The following is a 13,846-nucleotide window of genomic DNA, read 5'->3' as shown; positions in this document are numbered from 1 at the left end:
TTAGAGTTCTTTAAATGTAATGCATCTCTTTAAGTACATAGTTTTAAACTACATGCTGCTTTTAAGCATCCGTGGAAGGCTTTATAAGCTTTATTTAGCTGCTTGAGTAGATCAGATGGGTAGACAAAGGCATCCTACAAGAGGGAGCAGGCAGAGCCGGAGCAAGAGGCTCTGCAGTCTCTGGCAGAAAGGTGCCTTCCCTTCATCATTGTTCCTTTGAATTCCTTAAGCCCAAATCAAGTCACCTACAGGCCACCTGCACCTCACTGATAGGAAGAGAGAAAGAAAAGTAAGAACAAGCAGCATGGCAACGATGTCTAAAATCCTGACCCCTAAAGGGAGGTTCTCCAGGAGCATCCCCAGAACGACAAAAACATACCTACAGCAAAAGAGATGCAAAAAGCTTGCAACCACCCCCACCAAACAGCACCAGACTGCGCCAAGACGAGCTCAGCCTGCAGAAGGGATGGTCTGGCACAGCCAACAGGCACGACCAGCAGCTCCCGTGCTCCCCAAACGAGCACGCTGGCAGCAACCTTGTTTCTGTCTCAGCCTTGAGCACAGGACCTACACCACAGCCAACATTAACTCCCCAAACACTTTTCTAATAGCCTATTTAAATTATTTTGAAGCCTAGCTCTTGTTTATTCAGCAGTAGTAAGCTGACTGATACAGTGCACTGCAACATACAAACCAAGTATCTTAAATCTAAATAAGTGATTATTCTGTATTATATCTTCATGTTACATATCAGATGAACATTATTATTGAGACAGCAGTTTTTCCACACACTCAAATACCATTCTAAAGCCAGCACTACTGTACGAGACAAGCCTAAACGCACTTCTAAGGTCAGATCAGAAAGTAATGCCCACCAAACACGCAAGCTACCAGCATTCCTGCTCCATCACAGCAAAATGTCCAACCTGGAGCCACTAAACAGACAAGCGTAGCTGTTTATAATTGCAGGTAATGCTCCAAAGGCCACAGCAGAGCTCCAAACAGCTCCCACAGAAGCACTCCTCAAAAGCTGGGTCATACACTGAAATGTCAGAGCCTACAGCCAGCAAACAAGAAGGGCCAGGCAACATGGGAATGTGTGAATCAGGAAGGGAACTGAGGAGATAAAAGGTTTTTTTCTCTTTATCAGCCCTGAAACAGAAGCAGAATAATGAGAGAAAACAGGAGATCTGGAATGGAAACAGAAACTGGATTTCTGAAGATACTGTATATAATGCTCTGCTCACATTGCTTCTCTACATAAGCAGCTGCCACTGCTGTTGTAGAAGCTTGGGAGGCATGATCAAAAATATCAATCAGAAGCTTCATTCAAAACAATCTTGTAATTTTTTAAAATTATCATTATAATTACACGATAATGTCTTTACCTACATTTGGAAATTGCAACATGGTTGCTTCAGGACTGAAGAAGCAAGACCATTCTGTTTGTTTTGGTTTGGTTTTTTAAATACAGAGAAATATACGTGTCTCACAAGAATGGAGAAAAGTATCAAAGCCAAAAGTGTTGGCTCTTTTTAGGGCCAAAATTAGAGGCTATGAACACCCAGCAGTTGAAGACTTCCCTTCCTCTCAGTAAACAAAGAATGCTGACACTTGCAGGAAATTGACTGGCATTTAAATGTTGCATTAAAGAAAATGGCAAAGCCTGCCAGTATTTGTCTTGCTCAGGTATGACAATACAGAGACAAAAGGAAAACAGCAACAGCTTTATCCATTTTGTTTTGCTTTTGTCACTGGAGTGAACTTGGGTTTTTCAGAAGAGATCTGGGCAACAGACCCCTAAAGGATTTTACTTTTTTTTTTTTAAGTAATACTGGACTTTAATTTGATTTGTCTGGGACCCTGAGTACCTGACCACTGAGGTGACTAGAAGCTCTTGGGAGAAATGCCTGTCAGGAAGAGATCTTTGCTTCCCCTACAGAAAGCCCATAGTCTTGATGAGTACTAGTCCACCAGAACCACCTTAGCCACTAGAAAAAAAACCAGCTAACATTATTTGAATAAAGTGCCTAAAAAACCTAAATTACATTGTTTTTTCTTTGTTTACTCTTCCACCTTCAGGACCAAAATATTAGGTAGCTACAAGCTTAGTATTGAAGTTTTGTTTTCTGTAACACCAGGAAATACTTGACCTTCCCTCTTCCATTTAAAGCACCAGCAGTGACTCTGCTGATACTTGCAGCAGTTGCAAATTGCCTCACCTCACTTCTCAAGGACAAGCAATGGCTGTACCACATTGGTCACATTTCAAAGCAAAAAAAAAATTATATATCCAAAATATCTATGTAGACTTAGCAGGACCAAACACAAATCTCATTGGGCAACATAATAACTTGCTGGTTTTCTATCATCCGGGAGAGAACCAAACTTTCTTCTGAAAGCCAAATCAGGTGGGACCCACCACCCCCTCCCTGAGAGGAGGGAACAGGCGTCTCTATGAAGTAAAACAGGTAATAGGTACAGGAGGGTTCGAAGGGATCTGCCCTGGGTAATAACAGTGCATCGCAAAGCTGTTTGTTACTTGAGCTGACTTCTCTCTTCTAATTCATGTGCAAAGCTGAAAGCTGGTTTTAAGGCCAGTTGCTTAAGTTTTGCTCGTTCACAGTAATAAATCTGGAGCAATCCCATTTACTGCTATAATCCTCAACAAATACTGCTAAAAAGCTAATCAAGGGCTAAATCTTTTAGTCCCATCTGGGTCAAAATTCCAAACAATTATAATGAGAATTCTGCCTGCGAAGTAATAGGGGAATTTAACCCCATACTGCTGGAATGCCTCCAGGAAAAAAAAAAAAACCACCACCAACAAAACAACAAACAAAAACTAAACCAAAAAACCCCCCACCACAACCACACATACACCACAAACACAACAACAAAAAAACCAACCTCCAAAAAAACCCTGCCTTTTTAATTTACCTTCCCTTTGCACAAAAGGGTGATAAATAAAGCAAGTTTTCCCTTTTAGAGGTAGTATCCATCAAAATTCTGTTCCATAACTTGATTCTTGTTGGAAGACGGGAGGAGGAAAAAGATTAAAAGACATGTTCTCATAAAATGGTGGCAGCTTTTTTATGGTACCATGAAAGAGAACAAGTGACCAATGAACAAACACAGCTGCATTTTGGGGAAAAAATGACACAGCTAGGACTAGTTGAGCCTGGTTTCACTACAGTCAGATGCACTAATTAAATAAATTTTGTTTCAGTGTTCAGGTATCTTTCAAAATGTCACTTGAGATCAGTCCAGCGGGGAAACAAGACCTGGTAACTTTCATAAAATCCACCTAATAAGACACAGGTCCCAAGAAATGAGGGCCACAACTGGACTTAGAAGTTGCCACACAAGCTCAGATCTACAACTTTGAATTTAAAAGCATCTTGTATTCTGGCAGCAAATGCTCTAGAGAAAGATGCAAGACACAGCAGAGAAGACAGACATTAGAAAAATCTGACCTCTGCAAAAGCCTTTTCACAGTGTTTTCAGGATTATGTCATATCATCTGCATATTCTTCCCAGCAGCACCAATGTCAACCTGCTGTTCAGTCTTGCCCAATTTTCTGCATCTACTGATTGCTCTGTACAACATTTTGTACATGAAAATAAGGGAAATGCATTAGGAGGAGGGAAATAGCTTTAATTTTCACTTCTTTAATCCTTCAGTACCCATTTGGTTTTGGTTACAAAATAAAAATGAAATGTCTCATCTGCCTTCTCGGTACCATGAGTTATTTCACACATAGTCCTGTACAGAGGCCTCTCCCCCTTGCCAGGGCAGCTGGGGGAATTTCCCAAACGCCCTCCCCAGAGGGACAGCCAAGGTCCCCCCTTGCTGAGCACCCCACAGCCCTGTTCCAAGTGATGTTTCTACAATCCCACATGCCATTCAAGAACAGTGTTTCGCATTTTACTACGTGCAAGTTTTCTGCTTTATTTTACAGGCTTATGCCCCTTTTAAGGCAATCGGGCGCTATTTTATTCACATGTATTAAAAACTTCCCAGCAGCGTAACTGCAAATCTGGGATGGGCGCTGCAGAATGCCAGCCCAGTTTCTCACCAAGGCGTATGCTCAAAGCATAACCCTTTTCCCACTGACGTCAATAACACAAGATGATGTTGAGCAGACCAACCACCAAGGCCCTCATCCTAAATTTTTGTCCTCGCTGGACTCAGAAAGGTAAGTGTGGGTAAGGCAGGACTGCCACCCCGTCCCACCTCCCTCCCCTGCACAGGAGCTGAAGGCTGCTGTGAAATATACATTCTCCACAAACTCAGCCAGAGAGGTCCATGTTTAGCGTTGTGCAATGTCATGATTTCATATACCTTGGAGCCTACACACTGAGTGAAAAATTAAAAAATACCACAAAAAAAGCCCTCCTGGTTTAGGGAAAGCTCTATTAGAACAATAATAAAAATTTTTAAAAAGCATGGCAAGGAACCACACATGCTTAAAGCAGAAAACCAGATTAAGCCTCAAACAAACAACTGGCACCAGAAACCCATTGTGAAGACTCACACCGCATGTGCAAGTATCCTCCCTCCAGCCCAGGCAGGACCACAGGCTTCTTTAACCTCCGCTCAGCGCAGCCCAACACTGACTTAACAGAATGCTAAAAAGTAAAGATACCTCGTAATTTCTAAGGGTTCACCAAATCAAAGCCCATTCCACCAGAACACTCTAGGTACTTTTGAAAACAAACAAAAAAGGCAAGCAAAACAAAACCCAACAGCTAATCATCTGCCCCTCTAATTTTGCATGTATGCTGTTTCAAATACTGCATTTCTTTTTGATAATATTTGACTCCATTCTTCAGGGGTTTTGCCTTTTCTTAACCAAAAAAAAAAAAAAAAAGAAAAACACGCTAACTGAATCACCTTATCTCAAACTCAATTAAAAGAAGGGGGAGGCAGAGGGAAGAACCTTCAGGCAAAGATTAAGCCTGGAAAATTTCAGCCTGAAAGGTGTTTTGAAATTTAAGTAACTGAAAACAGAAAGCAGGATGGAAATGCTTAGACCAGCTTTAACAACCACAGGTAGCACGCCAGCCATAATAAAACACTATCAGTGGGGATTTTAAACCATTACGCAGTGAAGACTTAGGTCTTATAGAAACCATAAATATCAGAAAGTTCCTTGGTACATCTCACCTTGAATTCTTCCCCAACTATCTGCTTTGTGCAACGCAGCCCATCTTTGTCTCCTCCAAGCATAACCAACTTCTCTCATCAAGACAGACTGAGCCTCATCCCCATCCCAAGAGCAACCACCACCCACCCTTGCGCTGCCGGAGAAAATGCTTCTGAAAAGGATAAACCAGCTTTCGCCTCCTTTATAGCCAGGGTCACCCAGGCTACCAGCCCAATTTTGCCCAGACCAAGAATAAACACTACATTTTCTGGATTCAATCGCTTCTTATAATTCATGTTGACTGACATTAATTAAAACAAGGTGATTACTGCACAGAATAGCCTGCTGCCTCTCCACAAGAGAACCTTAAAAGCAGTACTGAGCACAGCTGGAAAGAGCTATTCTTTGAAAGATTTTTTTATTATTGTTATCTTCACAGGTTTCTCCATTGGCTTTTAAAATTAAAGAGACACCTTTGCCCTAGAAGTCTGCTTGGTCACATTTAAATACCTACCACTGCAAGCACATCTTTGCCTTGTTTTGCCATCGCTGCATTAACACTTTTAGAAAGAGAGCTCCTTGGCCAAATCCAGGCTGGTACAGCCACCCTGGCCAGCTTGTTTACAGGGGTCACCTCACTGCCCCACTCAGGAGTGAGCACTGACATGGGTGGGCTCATGCCCTGCTCTACGATGCCTACTCACACGCTCCCCTCCTCCTCCCTAAAGGAGTAGCATCTTGCCACGCTGAGCTGCTGTTACACAGGCAATGTGGGCCACGTCACTCTTTAAATATCTTTGGGGTGCAGGATAGGCTGGCTGGGTGTAGGACAGGCTAGGCATTGGCACAACTCCTTTGACTACTGTTGCACCTAGTCTCTTTGCAAATCCAGCATGCTCCACCGCTCGCTCCTCGGGCATTAGCAGCCATACCTTTGTCAGGTTAGCTGGTCCTACCTCCCAGCAGGCCGCCTCATCCTTTCTCCTTACCCATCCCACTCGGTGAACCGCATCCTCCTCCTCGGTTCCATCAGGAGCATGGCAGGGGCCATCCCCACCAGCACTAAACCTCCAGTTGCGACAAGGCTGCCACCTCTTCTCCCCCAGCTCTAAGAGCAGCTGCATGGGCTCTCTGCACCCAGGAGCACCTCGGGGGTTGCAGCCCCGCCGGGCTCTGGTTCCTATAGCGCATGCAGGGGGAAGGGCAGGGGCAGGCAGGGCCCGCCTAGGGGGGAGGCAGCGGCTCCTCGTGGCCCGGCCCCCCCAGCCCCAAGAGCCCTACCCCGGGCTGCAGACAATGGGCCAGCCCCAGCGGGAGCGCTGGGGGGCCCGCAGCGCCCGTCCGGACGCGCCCGGTTGCTCCCGCGGCAAAGCCGAGGAGCCGCCCCCGGGGACGCTCCCCCCGGCCCCGCACACCGGCGGCACCTCCGGAGGGTGATGCTGCTGCACGGCCCTCGCTCGGCTGTTCTTCTAGGGGGGTGGCTGCGGGGGTTTTCCGGCTGGCCGGGGGCCCCGGCTGCCGGGCAGGGTCCCTTTAATTGTTCACTGCCCTCCGCGGAGGCTGCAGGCAGTTTCTCTCGCCTGGCGGGTTTTTCCAGGCAGGCTCTGGCCGCTGCAGCGCAAACACGCTCCAGCACCGCCAGGGAGACCGGACTTTTTCGCTCTTTCGGCCAACAAACTGCGTTTTGCATTTGAATAAACCCCAGCCTGCCCGCCTGCCTTCCTCCCCATCTCGAAACGGCCCGACCCGCGGCGCGCCGAGCCCGGCCGCTGGGCTGCTCCTGCCTCCCCTCCACCCTAGCTCAACTTTGCAACGGGGAAGGAGAGGGGAAAAAAAAAAGGGGGGGGGGGGGGGGAGTGGGGGTCCGAAGCGGAGGTCTCCCCCGCCCGCAGCAGCCCCGGGACCCGTCCCACACACGTACCAGGGCTGCGGCGCGGCCAGCCCGCAGCTCACAGGAAGAGGCGACACTGGCATGGCTTGGCGCTCCGCGCTCGGAGCCGGGCGAGGCGCGGTTCACGGCCCGGGCCCCCGCGGGCGGGCGGCTCCCATGGCGCGACGAGCCCAGGCGCGGGAGAGGCAGCCCCGGGCCGCGAAACGTGCTCTCGGCGGCGGCGGCGCGCCTGGCCCCTGGCCGGACCCGCCGGGAGGGAGCGGGGAGGGGGCGGCCCGGCGGGGCGCTCGCCGCACCGAGCCCTCCCGGCAGGCGGCAAAACGCGCCCTGGATCCCCGCGGCTGGAGCGGGATTCGCCGCCCCCCCGCCGCCCCGCTTCAGCGCACCCAGGCCCCCGCGGCACCAGCGGGACGGGCCCGGCACGGCCCCGGGGAACGCGAGGGTGGCGGCGGCGGCGGGGCCGCCCCGGTTGCCCGCCGAGAGCCGCAGCCGGCGTGCCAGGCTGGTAACACCGGGGATCATTTAACAACAACAACGAAATAAATAAAATGACGATAATAAAAGGCAAATTATTCAGTTACTCGTGGGGGCTGCGGTTTGACACTGCGTGCCTCCTGACCAGACACGGAGGTGACACCCTTTGAAATCATCCCTTTTTTTAGGCTGGAAGAGGGAAATCCTGCTCAGTGGCGATGGGCAAAGGGTCAAGCCCCCTTCCCCTTACACGTGCCACCCTAAACAAGAGCGTCCCCCCGGGCCCAGCCATCCCACGAACGGAGTGAACCGGGAGATGCTGGTTGAGAGGAAGAGCTGCTGAGCCGCCCCCTCCCTCCCGCAAGGAGAAAAAAAAAAAAAAAAAAAAGAGCCTTGCTGTCCCCATCCCCCACACCTCATCCATCAAGAACCCCTGATGATATTTGCTGCGCCTTCCCAGGGGCGAGCAGGCGAGCAAAACGCTATCATCAGAGGAAGCGCCGGTCCAGCCTTCTTACACAACTCATTATCACTGCAGCCTTTTGTCAGAGTGGAAAGCAGGCCACCAAGCCTAGCGTCTCTTCAGATTGGAAAACATGTCAGAAATTGGATCTATGAAACAACATGCCCCAGCAGCACCTATTTTTTTTTTTAAGCTTCATTATTATTAAGTCTCTAGTTGTTGTAGTATAAAGCACTTCAGATGTGAACCAACCCATTCAAATGTGAGCCTGCAGAGGCTTTTCTGCTGCATCCAAGAGAGCAGTACTGTCCACATCCGTTCCTATGAAGATGCTTTAAATGCCAATGTTTTGCTAACTATTTTAATTGACATATGAGAAAGGAGAGGCAGTGGCATGGATCTGCACAGCTCATTGTTACTGCCAGTGGATAGGTAGCCCATCATCAGTTTGTGCCTCCATCTTCTCTCCTCTTCTCTCTTTCCTTGCAGTGAAAAAGGAATTCAGTCTGGGAATCTTAGCCAAGATCACAGACACATTTCAAATGCAGCAAGGTGAAACGAACACCACACGCACATCTGAATTCTGAACATTCACCTGACCAGCTCTCAGTGGCAGCTAATTTTAGCCATGCACATGAGCTCTCTTTGGTAACCATACCACCTCCTCCTCAATCTGACAGTTCACTGAAAAGACTGCTGCTACGAGATATCAAGACTTCTGTCATCCCCCAAACCTGCCCTGTTAAAACAAGAGGTAACACAAGCTATTTTTACAAGACGAAATTACAGATTATTTGAGAAGTAAAAGAACTGTTGTGCTCCCAAGTGCTGCACACATCAAAATTAAATAAAAGGAACTCAAACTTGATTGATAAAGCCCCACATAAGCTGAGTATGTTTCTTGGAAGATGTTAATATTAGGAAGTTGGAAGTTGCAGGCTTGAACAAAATGTAGAGCAAGAAACAAGTAACTTGGAGGAAAACAACAAGCAAGGAGGCCTAAGGCTGGGTTAGAATAAGCAGGTTAACAGGAGCACCCCAACCCCAACATGTACAACCACAGCTCCATTAAAAACAAAATAAAGACTAGGAAACAAAGAAGAATTAACAATTGTTCATTTTCACAGCCACAGACATGTTTTCTCATTGCCTTTTTCAACACTAATAAATATCCTGGGAAGCAAGTAGCACCTGGTGACAACCTTTCCTGGCAACTCTAAGATACTCAGCCTACCAAAACAAGCCAAATATAAATGCTTGGAGAAAGATCTCATAGTAATGACTGGCTGGGCAACAAAATAGTGGATGAAATCCTTTAACTAAAATGCAGTGAAGCACATGAATGGGAAACATAGCCTCTAAATTAGCTACTACTATTCAAAACAGAGATCTTGGTACTGTGAGAGTAAAGCTGTTTCGTATTGCTCAAGTGGAGTGTTAGGAACCATTACAAAATGAGCAAAGACGAGGACTGGAAACATCAGTACACCATCCTTATTTGGTCCAGATCTATCATTTGCTTACATCTTGAATATGACGTGCAGTTTTGGTCTCCTTAAAAGACACAAGTGGAACCTAAAAAGCCACAGAAAAAGGTAGTAAAGGTAACCAAAAGTAAAAGGAACAGCTAAAATACTTTCACCCTTGAAAAAAGGCAATCTGGGTGAAATACCAACCAGTATATTATAAAAACAAGAGCAGCATGAAAAGGGTTATCAGAGAGTGATCACTCACTGTTTCTGAAAAATAGAGTATATGAAGTCAATTTATCAAATATTCATTAAAAGAGAAGACAGCTACTTTTTCATGCTATGTGTTGCAAGCCATGGAACTCTGCTACGGCATACTGTAGATGAAAAAACTTCACAGGCTGCATTTTTTTAAAGCAAAATGAATGGGAGAAAGCGTAATCAAAAACCACTTACCACAAAAGTATTATTTTAACTATACATTACTTGAAGATGAAAGAGTGTGCTGAGGAAATAGCTCTGTATGCTACTCAAGCCTTCTTCCCTGTGTATGTTCTACTGGCTACTGTCAGGGGTAAAGCTTTAAACTGGTGGAGCTTTGGTCCAACACAGTGCTACCATCCCTTTGTTTTTATCTAGACTAAAACATGAATTGGTTCATACCTACAGAATGTATAAAACTAGACACCATAATACCAAAGAATACAGTGCATAAGCCCATAAACTGTTCCGCATTGCAGGCAGCTCTGGCAAAATTTGAGTCTGCGGTGAGTATCAGGAAACTGTGCATGACAGCTGCTCCCAGAAACAATAACAGCCAGCAGGACAAGGATATCGCCGGCCAGCACCCAGCCCCACTGTAGCCACACAAAGCAAAGAGGACAGACCTGTATCCAGATAATAATTCAGCTTCCAGGTGATGATGCAGGTCCAAGGTTGAACTGAGAAGTCCATCTGTAAGGCAGAAGCAGGTCTGGTAACCCAATACATGAGCACAGATAAACACATTATAACCAGATACTGAGCAGGGCCCAGAGCAACTGAGCAGAACCTATAACATATACTTCTAAAATAGAGCTTAGTCAGGGCTGACCTTAAATAGAGCTTCTGGGCCCATGGGTACAGGATGTAGGTGGAGGCCCCAGGTGCAGTTGGTCAGATCCATTAAGGTCTATTAGTGCCCTCAGGGCCCTGACCCTGGAAACAGAACTATCCAGGTGTAATATGTTGGCCCTAAATCAGTCCTGCAGAGTTACCTGGATCAGACCTCTGCAGTAGGCATGACATCAGTCCAGGCTATGGAATGTTAGACCTGTCACTGATGCTGAGTTAAGCTCTCCACAAACCAAAAAGCTCTAAGAATTACACTGCAAAGACACCTGTGCTGCTTTGTAAGGGAAAGATTGGACCCACTCTGGCCTATCTTAGCTAGCTCTGCCTCCCTTGTAGAGAAAACATGATGCCGAGACATTGGAGCTGGCTCCTTGTGTGATCACAAAGCATCTACCTTGCAAAGCCTTCCTCACATTTATTAGCTTGGACTCCAGTGTGACAAAGCAGGCAGCCTGCTCCCAGAGCAGACATGACCTAGGGAGCTATATGCTGCGCTGCTGTGGCGCTGCACCCACAAACCCAGCAGAACGCAAGCCAACCACTGCTAGTGCCTTTGTATCTGTAATACAGACAATCAGATAAATCACCCACGGTGTTGTTAGTTGGCAGCATCTAAAGAGAAAAGTCTTGAACAACAGGAGTTTAACGCAGAAACTCCTGAATTCTAATTGTGGTTTTGACAATGACTTCTTCATTTAGTCTTTCTTGGCCCTGGTTCCGTAGATAGTATCTACCTGCCTGATTGGCACGGAAAATAAGTTAACATTTGTAAGTGTGCTGAACACAGATGGTTTAAGCATTAATACCATTTTACATGAAGTAAGGCCAGAAGGGACTATGATTTCATTTTCTGACACCTGTTATACAGGCCCATTGCATTTATTCTAAATGTTTCCTATCAGATGCTTCTGACCTGATGGACAGCAGTTTGCCCCCAGTTTCTATTTTTATTGGAAATCTTGGCCTTTACTTCAATGCAAGATTGTGTAAGCATGAATGCAGAATGATTGTGTCGTGCCTGGATGGTAAACATTACATCTGGGAAGACTTGGCTAATTTTGCATGCATGAACTTGGCATTTTTGGATGGTTCAAGTCTACTGCACTTTTGCAGTAAGCCATGTGATACCAGAGGGCGTGAAGTGCACACCTCTTCCCTGCTCCTGAAAGAAAGGAAGAGGCCTGCTTAGCTGGAGAAATGCGGCACCACTGTATTTGCAGACTCAGCAGCCAAATATTTGTCCCTTAAAGCCCACACTGACATGCTACAGGTAGGGACTATCAGGGTTCTGATGGTGCTAATGGGCGTTAATAGCCCTGACCAGCCTTAGCTGGGGCCTCTGCCCACACACCTGGTCCATGGGCTGGGAGCTCTATTTAAGCTCAGGCCTGGCCAGGCATCTGCTCCTTAGCTGAGCTTAGGTGTGCTTGTTTTGAATCCTGGCTCTGGCCTTATTTATAGTCTAGACTTGACTGCTGGATGAATATTAAGCTTGTCTCTAGTCTTGTTTTGGGCCTTATATTCTCCTGTTTGTGGTTTATCTCTCTGGAATGACCTTAGTGCTGCTCTGTGCTCTTGGTGTGACTGTCAATGGAGGCTGTTCCTGTTACCCAGCTCTTCCCATCCTGCTGCAGGACTGTTGGTGAGGATTCTACCCATGCTGTAGTCACCCTTGCTTCCTAGCTTGTATCCCCTCAGGAAGTAAAACTGTCTTGCCTGCTTGTTGACAAAGAGAACTCAAGATGCCACGCTGGCAAGGAGCTGAGATTTACTCAGGTATTTCTAATCTGCAAGCCATAACGTGTGTTACAGAAGAACAAAACCAAATCCTCATATTCCTGAGTCTTGTGGGAAAAGTTTTGTACTTTTGGTGGCTTTGAATATGGTTTGGGGCAAGTAAATAGGCAACTAGATAAATGTCCCTTCAGATCACTAACTAGTAAAGACCAGAAGCAAGTATAAAGTGGAAAAAAATCTTTTGGATTCCTATTGCCCATAGGATAATTTCTATAGCTGTCCCAAAACTGAGGTTGATGTACATCAGTATTTTAAGAGAACTGAAAATCTTTTCAGCAACAACTGCCCTGAGAATAGCTTACCTAACTTTAGCCTCAATAATTTACTTCAGTTGATAAATACTTGAAACACTTTTACAAAAACAAACATCCTCAACTCCAGAAAAAAAACCATCAGAAACTACTTAAGCTATTGACAAAACTGCCTACCTGCTTGATTTTTTTGTCAAAATAGAAGCTCTGCTCTTGAGTACCTTGACTTTAATGTCTTCTCCTGTTTATCATCAACCTGCCAGGGAAAGATGACAGTGTCAGGCATGAGTGTAATGTGAATTATGTTAAAAATGTTGATGACTTTTAAGAATGGATCATAAAAGAGAACCCACCAGAGAAACTCTGTAAAGGGCATAAGCACTTCAAAGTAAAAAGACAAAGTGACAGCAGTGAGAATGTTAAGATTTGAAGGTGCAAATAATTAACCACTACAGAAGGTAGTAAAAAAACCCAGAACTTCAGAGCATTTTATACTAGTAAGTATTAGGAAAAAAAAAAGCTATACATACAAAGCTCATTGCTGAATTCCTTTGTGTGTTAGTATATCTGGGAGATATTCTGTTTGATTTTGCAATGCAAGGTTTTTTTTTATTGCTTTCCTAAACAGTGCACACTTCCTTAAATTGCAAGGGTTGACAAAATGCCTCCCTGAAATATGTTGCCTGTATCCAAAAGAAGTAGCAGCCTATTTATGCAGCTATTTGATTTTTCTAGCTGCTGGTGAAACTCTAGAAACTAGGTGACTTTCAGCTGTTACTGTAGTTGCAACACTTTTCTGTCTGAAATCTGTAAATAAGTTCCTACAGTTGGAGCTGCTAAAGCAGAGTGACTGCTGTGGTGGTGGGAGGGGGAAGCTGGTGTTTGGTGAGTTGTTTTGTTTGTTTGTTTTTTTCTGAGCAGAATCCCAAAAGGATACAAATTGGCTGGGGAAAACCACAACGATTACAAAGCTTGCTTCAATAACTCACAGAACAATTGCTCTGCCATTAGAGACTTAAACATTACCATGACTTCAACAAAGATTATGGATTTCCCAGGTATATTAAAAAGGTAAAAAGGCTTGAGAGTTTTCTGCTATAAAGGACTTATTCTGTGTTTTTTGGGAAGAAATCTGTCCATCTTTGCTACGCATTTTTTTTATTATTGGAAAAAATGTGTGTTGTAACAGCCATTTCCCAAATATACAAATGACATAATGATCAAACAGAGCAAAATAA

General features: G+C 45.6%; 1 protein-coding gene across 5 annotated transcripts in view; it reads right to left on the bottom strand.

Annotated features, from left to right (window-relative positions):
* The window catches only part of TET1 (tet methylcytosine dioxygenase 1), a 71,264-nt gene extending 63,967 nt beyond the window's left edge, over positions 1–7,297 (bottom strand). For all 5 annotated transcript variants that reach the window (XM_065639454.1, XM_065639455.1, XM_065639456.1 and 2 more), the window contains exon 1: positions 7,072–7,297. The gene's annotated coding sequence lies outside the window, so the exon portion shown is untranslated. The remainder of the gene's footprint in view (positions 1–7,071) is intronic.
* Positions 7,298–13,846: the final 6,549 nt, after the last annotated feature.

This window comes from Caloenas nicobarica, chromosome 7, assembly GCF_036013445.1.
Source record: "Caloenas nicobarica isolate bCalNic1 chromosome 7, bCalNic1.hap1, whole genome shotgun sequence".
In the NCBI taxonomy this organism is placed as follows: Eukaryota; Metazoa; Chordata; class Aves; order Columbiformes; family Columbidae; genus Caloenas; species Caloenas nicobarica.
Note: the sequence above shows the minus strand (reverse complement) of the source record. Positions and strands in the feature narration are given on the sequence as shown.